This window comes from Macaca mulatta, chromosome 10, assembly GCF_049350105.2.
Source record: "Macaca mulatta isolate MMU2019108-1 chromosome 10, T2T-MMU8v2.0, whole genome shotgun sequence".
NCBI classification, from domain to species: Eukaryota; Metazoa; Chordata; class Mammalia; order Primates; family Cercopithecidae; genus Macaca; species Macaca mulatta.
The window spans coordinates 39822501-39832500 of record NC_133415.1 but is presented as its reverse complement, the minus strand read 5'-3'; positions in this window follow the sequence as shown (position 1 = coordinate 39832500).

Here is a 10000-nt window from a genome sequence, read left to right as displayed (position 1 = left end):
TGCCACGCGCACCCGCCGCTCGCAGCAGCCTTCCCATCCGCTAGGACGTCGGGCCCGGCCCAGCGGGATCCTCCCCCAACTCGGAAGGGGGAGGCGCGGGCCACAGTAGACGACGAGCCGCGCGCTCGGCCCCCGCCGCGGGGTCCGGCGGAACCCTCACTGTCCCCCCACCTCATCCCATCGAGGCGGGGGCAGCGGAGGAGGAGGGTTCTCTGCAGGCGAGTCGCTACGGCAGCGCTACCACAACACAGAGAGAGGCGGCGAGCCGGGGGATCCGGTACCCCAAGGCACACCTCTCGGATCGCTAGAGAAGGCTTTCTCACCGAGGGTGGGTCACGCTCCCCACCCGCCAGTCGCCCCTCGTCGGGCCCGCAGAGGCGCTCAGGGACGCCTGGGGAAGGGAGGGGGCCTGCGGCGCGAGAAGAAACCTGCGGCAACCTGGAGCGTTTGCGGTCAGGGCAGGGGCCCGGCCGGCGCGCGTGCGCACAGCCCCCAAGGCCCCCCGCCGTCCACCCACCTCCTTTCTGTGAGGCAAGGCGCCTCCAGTTAACCCACACACGACCGATCGGAGGCAGAACGGCAGCCCCTCGGCGGCCGGCCGGCGCACGCGTGGCCGGCCCGAGCCCACCGCCACCGCTCACACGGCCCGCGCTCCCCCGCCAGAGGGGAGCACGGGACGTGCGCTCGCCAGACCAGGCGGCGCCCTTCCCCGCGTGGGAGGGGCGCGTCTCACTCAACCGCCTCGACCCGCACAGCCAACGAGCTCCCTCAGGACCCACGCGCGGACACCATGGCGGCGACCGGAGGAGGGGGCGCTGGGGGCGGGAGCGACACACCACCGCTCGGCCTCGGGCACCTGAGAGACAGCCCGGGGCGCTCCAGGAGCACCGCAAAGGCCCAGGCGGAGCCAGCGCTCGTGCAATACCCGAGAGGGCAGCACGGCGGGCCAGCGGGACAGCACCCCCACCGCCGCGGAGGGGGGCGGCCCACGAGGCGACGACCACAAGAGGCGAAAGCGAGGAGTGCCTGCTGCGTCAGAGGACCCCCGCTGACCCACGCCGGACGCCACGAGGCAGACGGCGGGGTCGGGACAGCGAGGTCGGGCCGGGTTCCGCACCCCAGTGCCTCCCAACGCACCGCCCGCAGGCGGGGATGGGAGACGGGGGAAACCCCGCGGGCGGGACGAGAAGAACGGGTCTCATTCACCACGAATGCCCGCCCCTCGCCCGTCGCGGCTCGGTCCCGGCCCGGGAGAGCGTGACATCACCACATCGATCAGGGAAAGCATCCCCGGAGCAGGGTCGGCCAGCCAGCCACAGCCTCCCCAGAGGCCAGCGAGCAGATCAGCCTGGCCATCCCCAGCTCCAGGACAGGGGCGGCAGACAACCCGGCAGAGACGAGGAATGCCTGACACGCACGGCACGGAGCCAGCGGGAGTGGGGTTGTCTCGGCCGCCCCAGGTGCCCGCAGCGGGGAGCGCACGGTGGCAGGGTAAGCCCGCGCCACCTTCCCCGCCGCCCCCAGGTGGGTCAGAGACCCGGACCCAAGGCGGCACCGGGAGCTGGGACGCTCGGATGCATGAGAGACCGGGCACACGGGCCCCAGCAGGCGGCTCAAGCACGAGCAGGGCCGGCTAGCCGGGTCACCGGGAGGCCGAAGACCCGCGACGCATCCAAGAGACCCAACCTCTCCAGCGACAGGTCGCCAGAGGACAGCGTGTCAGCAATAACCCGGTGGCCCAAAATGCCGGCTCGGAGTGAAACATATACCTCCCCAGGAGACAGGAGGTCGAGTCACCGACCACGCCGCCGGCCCAGGGAACCCGCGACACGGGCATCTGTCCCCAAAATCGCCACCATCGCAGCCAGACACGGAGCACCCAGGGCCCTCTGGTCGACCCCAGGACACACGCCGGAGCAGCGCCGGGCCAGGGACGTCCTCCCGGCCACCCGTGCCACGCAGGGGCCGGCCCGAGTCTCCAGAGCGAGACTCGGAAGCGTTTCCGGCCGTCCCCTCGTACGACCGGGACACACGAGGGACCGAAGGCCGGCCAGGTGTGACCTCTCGGGCCGCACGCGCGCTCAGGGAGCGCTCTCCGACTCCCCACGGGGACTTGCAAACAACAGGTCACGGCAGAGGGACCGCTCCCCGGCACCCGGGGGACGAGGCAGGACGGTCCCCGGCTCCCCACGGGGACTTGCAGAAAAAATTCGGCCGCTGCCTCAGACGGCCAGGATGCGCGCGGGCCCGCGACCGGGCCGGGAAGGGTGTCCCCAGCCTCCCACCCCAAGCCCGGTGGGTCCCCGCGGGTCGCGGGTCAGGCCTCGGGAGCCGCGGCGTGCTGGTCGACCAACCCCGGCAGCCCCACACCCGGCTCTGGCCCGAAAGCGCAGCGACAACCTCTCCCCACATAAGCCTGCACGCCTGAGCTCTGACTCACAAGTGACGCGCCAGAGCTCTGGCGCGACCGGGACAGCCCGGCTGACGACCGCGGTCTTTCCGGAGCTCTGCCTAGCTCACAGCGGGGACGGTCCCCTCCCTCGGCAGCTGCCACCGCAGCTCCGGAAGCCAAGGGAACGATATAAAAGCGGCCGCCAGATGGAGTCCGACAACCGTCGCGAACGTCACCAAGACAGATCCGGATGGCAGGCCGGCCCGCGGACCGCAAAACCGAAACCGTGAGTCGAGAGACGCTATCCCGAGGCCGAAAACGCAGCCCCTGTACCCCAACCCCACAGAAACGGTCCCCAAACCCTGTCTCTGCATGGACCGCGACACAGTCAGAAGACAACCCACGGCGTGTGGATGTTCGGAGAGGCATCTCGGTGGGAGAAACAACAAGCAAGGACTCGGTCGCGGGTCGTTGAGGACACAGGGAGACACAGAATGCGTAGGCTCTTCCTGAATCCAGACAGAGAAGGAGGGAGGGAGGGAGGGAGGGAGGGAGGGAGGGAGGGAGGAAAGGCAGGCAGGCAGGCAGGCAGGCAAACATAAAGAAGGAAACAGAGAAAGAAAGAAAGGAAGGAAAACCTAAAGGAGAGAAAGAAAGAAAAGAGAAGAAAAGAGAAGACAAATATTAATATAAGTATTTCCATTTGTATATAGGTATAACATATAAAACTACATTAAAATAGAAAAAAATTTATATGCATACACATGAATGAACAGATAAAAATGAATAAACAAAAAATAAGATAACATAACATAAGCAAATAGGCCAGGCGCGGTGGCTGACGCCTGTGATCCCAGCACTTTCAGAGGCTGGGGGAGAGAGAGAGAAAAAAAATGAAAGAAAGAAAGAAAGAAAGAAAGAAAGAAAGAAAGAAAGAAAGAAAGAAAGAAAGAAAGAGAGAGAGAGAGAGAGAGAGAGAAAGAAAGAAAGAAAGAAAGAAAGAAAGGAAGAAAGAAAGAAAGAGAGAGAGAAAGAAAGACAGAAAGAAAGAAAGAAGAAAGAGAGAGAGAGAGGGAGAAAGACAGCGAGAAAGAAAGACGAGAGAAGAAAGAAAAAAAAAGAAAGAGGAAAGACAGGAAGAAAGACAAAGCAAGAAAGCAAGAAAACAAGACAGCAAGAAAGCACGACAGAAAGAGAGAAAGAGACAGAAAGAAAAAGCAAGAAAGCAGCAGAGAGAGAGAGAGAGAGAGAGAGAGAGAGAGAGAGAGAGGCGCGAGGCGAGGCGAGGCGAGGCGAGGCGAATCTACCTGCTTTCACTACATGTGGGGAGAATCAGGAAAGCCCCCACTAACAACAAGGCCTGAAGTGGAGCTGCCATCTGTGAAATCCGAGCAGAAGAGTCCACACGGGTTAAAGACACGAAGAAAGACAGGGAAACAACTGCTCAAAGAGAAGAACAATCTGGCCCAGCCAGGGTCTGTCTCCTGAAGTTGTGTGGGCAACGAGGGAGTGGGACGGAGGGAGGGAGTGGGACGGAGGGAGGGAGGGCCTCCGAGGCTCGTGTCAAACAATAAATGATAATAAAATAAAAGGAAGTTAAAAAAAAAAATTGCGCATCATTCGTAGCATCACTGACGCCTCGAAAGGCGAGAGGCATGTGTTTATGTCACTGTGGGACTGTTTTCTTTTTTCTTTTCTCTTTTTCTTCCCTCTCTTCCCGGAAACTCACTTTTTAATTATTTCATTTTCCTTTTCTTTTTTTTTTTTTAATTTTTAATTTTACTTTCATTTTTACTTTTATTTTTAATTGCTTGAGAGGTTGTCTCCCTCTCTCGCCCAGGCTGGTGTACAGTGGCGCGATCTCGGCTCACTGCAACCTCCGCCTCCCAGGTTCAAGTGATTCTCCTGCCTCAGCTCGGCCTCCCGAGTAGCTGAGATTACAGAGGCGCACGACCATGCCCGGCTAATTTTTGGTATTTTGACTAGAGACGGACGGGGTTTCACCATACTGGCCCTGCTCGTCTGACCACCTCGTGATCCAGCGATCCACCACCCTCGGCGTCCCAAAGTGCTGGGATGACAGGCTTGAGCCACCGCGCCGGGCCTAGTTATTCCTTTTATTTTATTTCTAATTTTTAATTGTACGTATGCACGTATGCATGTATGTATGTATGTATGTATGTATGTATGTATGCATGCATGCATGTATCTATCCTTTTCTTTTTTTTTGAGACGGACAGAGAGAGACAGTGAGAAACAGAGAGAGAGAGAGAGAGACAGACAGACAGACAGAGAGAGAGAGAGAGAAACAGACGGGGGGGGAGAGAGAGAGAGAGAGAGAGAGAGAGAGAGAGAGAGACCAACAGACAGAAGGACAGGCAGAGAAAGAGAGTAAGACAGAAGACAGACACAGGGAGAGAGACAAGCGGGGGGGGGGGGAGAGAGAGAGAGAGAGAGAGAGAGAGAGAGAGCTCCCAGACATCACGAAGCCGTTTCAATGACATATTCTCTCTGGTCTTTGTCTGGGGATATTCAGTTTTTCAACGTAGGCCTCAAGGGCTCCCAGATGTCCCTTTCGAATCTCTACAAAGAGAGTGTCTCCAACCTGCCTAATCAAAACAAAGGTGTAACCCTTTAGGATGAGTCCACACATCGCAAAGCAGTTTCTCAAATACATTCTTTCTAATTTTCATCTGGGAATATTAGGTGATTCACCATAGGCCTAAAGGGACTCCCAAAAATCCATTCAGAGAGACTGCCCAAAAAAAGTGTTTCTAACCTGATGAATCCAAAGAATGGTGTATCGCTAAGAGATCAATCTACGCATCACAAATCAATGTGACAGATAGCCTCTCTCTGGTTTTAATCTGTGGATAGTCTGCTTTCCAACGTAGGCCTCAATGGGTTTCCAAATGTCCCCTCACAGATTCTACGGAAAGCGTGTTTCCAACCTCCTGGTTCAAAAGAATTATCCGTTCGAGGTGAATCCACACGTCAAAAAGCAGTTTCACCAGCAGCAGTTTTTCTCCTTTTCCTCTGGGGATGTTCACTTTCACCAGGAGCCACAAAGGGCTCCCAAATGTCCCTTCGAAGATTCTGCAAAGAACTGCTTCCAATCGGCCGCGTGCAGCGGCTCACGCCTGTCATCCCAGCATTTTGGGAGGCAGAGGCGGGTGGATCACCTGAGGTCAGGAGTTCGAGACCAGCCTGGCCAAAACGGTGAAACCCCATCTCTACCAAGAACACAAAAAATTTGCCGGGCTTGGTAGCGGGTGCCTGTGATCCCAACTACTTGGGAGGCTGAGGCAGGAGAATCCCTTCAACTGGAAGGCAGAGGTTGCAGTGAGCCGAGATGGTGTCACTGCACTCCAGCCTGGGGGACAGAGTGAGAGTCTGTCTTAAAAAAAATAAAAACATTAAGAAAAAAATACTACTACTACAACAACAACAACAACAACAACAACAACAACAACAACAACAAAATGCTTCCAATCTGCTGAATCAACAGAAAGGTTTAACTCAGTAAGAGGAATCTACACATCGCTAAAAAGCAGTTTTACAGATAGCTTCTTGTTAGTTTTTATCTACAGTTTCCTGGTTTTCACCCTAGGCCTCGAATAGCTCCCAAATGTCCTTTTGCAGATTCTACAAAAGGGCCGCTTCCAACCTGGTATATCAAAAGAAAGGTTTCACTCTGTGAGATGAATCCACACACGACAAAGCAGTTTCAGAGACAGCTTCTTTCTAGTTTTTATTTGGGGATATTCGGTTTTTCACACTAGGCCTCAGTGGGCTCCCAAAGGTATACTCGCGGATTCTACAGAAAGAGTGCTTCAAACCTCCTCAATCAAAAATTAGTTGTAATTCGGTGCCATGAATCCACACATCACAAAGCGGTATCATAGAGAGCTTCTTTCTATTTCTCTGGTGGGGATACTCGGTTTTTCACAACAGGCCCCAGTGGGCTCCCAAATGTCCATTCTGCTTCCAAACTGCTGAATCCAAAGGCAGTTTTAACTCGGTATGATGAATCCACACGTCACAAAGCTGTTTCATGAAGACCTTCTCTCTCGTTTTTATCTGAAAACATAAGATTTTTTCACCATACGACACAAGGGTCTCCGAAATGTACACAGACAGATTCAACAAAAAAACCCTTCCAACCTGCTGAGTAAAAAGAAAGGTTTAACTCTGCGAGACGAATACACACACGACAAAGCAGCTTCACAGAGAATGGTGTTTTTTGTTTGTTTGTTTGCTTGCTTGCTTGCTTGCTTGCTTGCTTTTTGGTTTGTTTTCTTGGTTTTTTTTTTTTTTTTTTTTTTTTTTTTGGAGACGCACTTTCGCTCTTGTTGCTCAGACTGGAGCGCAATGGCGCCATCTCGCCTCACTGCGACCTCCGCCTCCCAGGTTCAAGCAATTCTCCTGCCTCCGTTTCCCTTCCCGAGTAGCTGGGATTACAGGCATGTGCCACCACGCCCGGCTAATTTTGTATTTTCAGTAGAGACGGGGTTTCTCCATGTGGGTCAGTCTGGTCTCGAACTGCCGACCTCAGGTGATCTGCCAGCCTCGGCCTCCCAAAGTGCTGGGATGACAGGCGTGAGCCACCGCGCCCGTACAATTGTATTGTATCGTATTGTATTGTATTTACATTGATTGATTGATTGATTGATGCTGCCTGATCAAAGGTCACTCAGGCCCAGTCGTCAAAGTGGCGATTTCCTAGGCAACAAGGAAGGGGGGAGCTTGGAGGTGGGGGCGGGGGCGGTGGAGAAGACACAGTTGCCCCAGGCTGTGCGCAGGCGGCCTGAGCTTCCTTCCTCTGTTGAGGCCTCCATTTTCAGAGTAACAGTGGCCGCTAGGTGATGCCCGACGTCTGCCAATGAGACTGTCAGCCCGGAATGAATTGGGATCGCCTGGAGGGGGAGGCGGGAGGGGGAAGGATGGAGGCCCCCACAGCACAGTGGGTCACCGCGCCCTTCCAGGCGATCCCCACAACTAATCGACCAGGGCCCCTGGGGGCACACAGCCTAAGACCCCAGCCATCGGATCATCTGGAACTTCTGTCCGAAGACGAGAGACGAGAGACCGACTGGAAATTCTCTCGGTCAAGGTCCAAACGTAAAAGAATCACTGACACAGACACCAGGACTAACTAAGACAATTTGTAAAAGTTTCCGTGTTTTGGGTGAATCCGCGTATTTCTGGATCACAAAATTACTGATTTTGAACATTGCGGTTTTTCCACTCCTTACGTGTACGGTCCTGTGATAGACAGACCAGGGGACTCCTCAGCTCAGAGTCCATGAGGCCAGAAGCTGACATCCTAAATTTCTATGTAGAATGAATTTCAGCAAGCCAGCCAAACACTCTGCCGTAAAACTGTCCGGAAGACAAGCGGTGGTGTTTCGGGGGCGGATTTGGGGGGGGGGGGGGAGCCGGGTGCGGTACGCTCACGCCTGTCATCCCCGCACTTTGGGAGGCCGAGGGCAGGCGGATCCCTCGAGATGGTGGCCATTGCACTCCAGCGTGGGCAACAAGAGCGAAAACTCCGTCCAAAACAAGAACAACAACAGAAACGTGAAGTGCCGTCTGCTGTTCTTTTTGCTTCCCACCCCGAGAAGAACAGAATACAGCTGTTGTCTCCCTGCCCGCCTGCCTGCCTGCCTGCCTGCCTGCCTGCCTGTCTGCGTGCCTGTCTGTCTGTCTGTCTGTCTGTCTGTCTGTCTGTGACAGGGTCTCGCTCTGTCTTTCGCCCAGACTGGAGTGCAGTGACACCATTGTGGCTCACTGCAGCCTCAACTTCCCCGGGGTTAGGGGATTCTTCTAAGGGATCCTACGGCCTCGGCCTCCCAAAGTGTTGGGGTTACAGGCGTGAGCCATCAGCACCCGGCCTGAGTTCATACATCTGGTCTCACTACGCCTTAACCACACGCCCGTGAAGCACTCAAGTCAAGAGAGAGTCGGCAAGAGACTTTCAGCATTCTCTCCCAAAACCAGTGAGGTGGATGGCGGCCCTGTGTTTCCCAAGCTCCTGTGGTTTTAAGTGGCCACGCGTAGAGGATAGATAGATTTAAAATGTTTCCAGAGAGGCGCAAGCCACAGTCATTCAGGACATCCGAGCGCGAGATGGGGTTTCTGACAGCGACTTAAGGGCCAGGGAGGGCCAGAGTCTGCCGAGGCCCTCGTTCCAGTGGTGGGGCCGATGGAACCCAAGGCTGAGGGAGCCAGCAGTCCGCACAGAGAGAGCTCCAGCCCTAGGCCCCACCGTGCAGACCGACTCAGAAGGAAGAGAGTCCCTCATCCTACATACGTCACATCCCTCCACTGAACTTGGGAGCGGATCCGTTTTCCAAACATGAGGTGACTCTCGGTTCGAAATGGATCACAAGGGGCCGGGCTTTCCAGAGTCGGCATGATAAAGCAGTCATTCTGTGGCACAGAACGAGGTGTGGCTCTTATCTAGACTCCGCAGTGAAAGCCAGTGAAACAGGGCGAAACCCCGTGTCTACTAAAAATTAAAAGAGGAGCCGGGCATGGTGCCGCTTGAAGGCAGGAGAATCGCTGGAACCCGGGAGGCAGAGGTTGCAGTGAGCTGAGATCACACCACTGCACTCCAGCCTGGGGGACAGAGCGAGACCGCATCTCAGAAACAGACAAACACACAAAGCCAATCAAGGTGTTTAACTCAACGTGTCACCCACGGGTCTCTCGACAGGATACATCCAGCACCCGGGGAAACAGGGAAACGTCGAGGGGTGGGGTGGAATCTATTTTGTGGCCCCAAGGGAGGGTTTGAGAGATACTCCCGCAAAGGTGACTGCCTAAGGAAGCCCCTCCGTCCAAGAAGCGATAGTCATTTCTAGCCTGTAGCCACCCACGAGGGAGAATCGGGCTCTCTGCAGAACCCCCCACCCCCCGACTCGTGAAATGGTCTCTCTCACTCTGTCAGGCTCTATTCACGCCGTGTGGTTTTGTAACCTCCAGCGTGTGTGCGTGGGGTGGGGGATGGGGTGGGGTGGGGTGGGGGCGGCTGTGGACAGAGGAGGGGAAAAAGCGATGGTGTCCCACGGGTGCCCGGGACGTGGGTCGTGGTTGGGGTGGCCAGAGCCTAGGGAACTCATCGCCTGTCAGGACGTCTCCCCCTCCAGGTCCCCTCTCTGCCCTACGCTCCACATCTTCGCAGTTCAGTGGAGACCTTGTGGATGGAAGTCGCTGTCCCTTTGGACTTTAGCCGAGGAAGGCCGGGCTCCCAGGTGTCTCCCGGGAGTTGGGGCCTCGGGCAGGCTCGCAAGGATGCTGACGGTGATGGTGACGGTGATGTACATTGGAGTCCTCGGGCCAATGCACAGGGATCCCTTTGACCTCGTTGGGAGAGGTCAGCTTTGCGGAGTCCCGTGCATCCTTCCGGAGACTCATCCAGCGCTAGCAAGCGTGGTCCCGAGGATCCCAGCTCTCAGCAGAGGCACTTTTGTTCACGCAGGATCCTGGGCAGGAAAGTTCTCAGCAGGCTTAGGCCTCCTAGCCAAGAAGCCGAAGCCACTTCTGGGATATTTTCAAAGAGCCAGTGGTTCTTTGAAGTGCTTGCAGATACAGATTTGAGAAGTG